We start from the raw sequence: 1,330 nt of genomic DNA, 5'->3' as shown, positions 1-1,330 counted from the left end.
TTTTTTTTAATTCTAAATAAAGTATCTTTACTATAATGCAGTAATACAAGGGGACTTCAAAAATTTTGTGGAAAATGGAGTTTTTTCCATAAACTTTTTGAAACCCCCTTCTAATGTTCTGATGCTAGTTGCAAAATCACACCAATGTTATTGCAACTGTTGTAAATACCTCAAAAATCTCTTCATATAATATCCTTTATAGGGCTTGGTTCATGATTATGAGTGTATGGAAGATAGCCATTCATAACTGGGCTGTGTGTAATCCAGGAACTGCTCACTTTAAAAGATTCTTTTGTGGGTCATGAGACCTTTTGCCAATCTAGTGCTATAGGTGGGCCTCCGTAAGAAGACCTAACGGTGCAGCAGTGTAGCACTTGACTGCCTACCAAACAGGCGACTGAAACCCTCCAGCCGCTCCGTGGGAGAATGAGGTGGCAATCTGTTTCAAACAATGAATCTTTGCGGTCTGGTTGGTGAGCCTCTAGTCAGAGTAGAACTTCCCCATGCAGTTTCTGGGTCTGTAATCTTTATGGGGAGAGTCTGTCATATTTTCTCACAGGGATCAGCTGGTGGGTTCAAGTTGCTGACCTTTGGTTTAGTAGCAAGTGCTTAACCTTCGGGCTCTTCTTCCCTGTGAAGATTACGGCACTAGAAACCCTATGTGGCAGTTTTACTCTATACTGTGGGGTTGCTGTGAGTCAGAATCACTGGAACACAACAATCTGGACCTTAAAAAACAAAAAGCTACAAAGGGAACAAATAATATTGAAATAGTTTTAAAATAATTTTAACTCAGTATATTAGCATTTGCTTTATGAACACAGTTCGATTTAACAATGACTAGCTGGCTTCTGTAATTTCAACATGAATAAAAATATGTCATGTTATCTACAATTGTAATGTGTTATGAAAATATCAGACGTTACTCATGACAAAAATCACAAGTCCTATTAGCATTTCTGTGATACATTATCTACAAATTTTATTAGCGTTTATTGAAAATGGATAATTTTTCCCATTCAAGTTCTGGACTCTGAAGTCTTTGAATCCTAGATTAATTGTTTAATGATAGAAACATTCTATTTTTCACCACTCTAATTTTTGATTAAACTCTAGAGACCTGGACACTGAAAAATCAAAATATTTACAACATGAAATAAATGTAAGGAACTTCTCCTTTTTCTAGTGATGATGACTAAGATAACCCAGTGCCACGCAGCTCAGCTTGACTTAGCAATTCCTACAGAACAGGGCAGACCTGGCTGCCTAGGCTTCCAAGAGTAACTCTTTTTTTTTTTTTTAATCATTTTATTAGGGGCTCATACAACTC

Source organism: Echinops telfairi, unplaced genomic scaffold, assembly GCF_000313985.2.
Source record: "Echinops telfairi isolate 266 unplaced genomic scaffold, ASM31398v2 ScPeMD7_1713;HRSCAF=2227, whole genome shotgun sequence".
NCBI lineage: Eukaryota > Metazoa > Chordata > Mammalia > Afrosoricida > Tenrecidae > Echinops > Echinops telfairi.
This window is presented reverse-complemented; position numbering follows the sequence as displayed.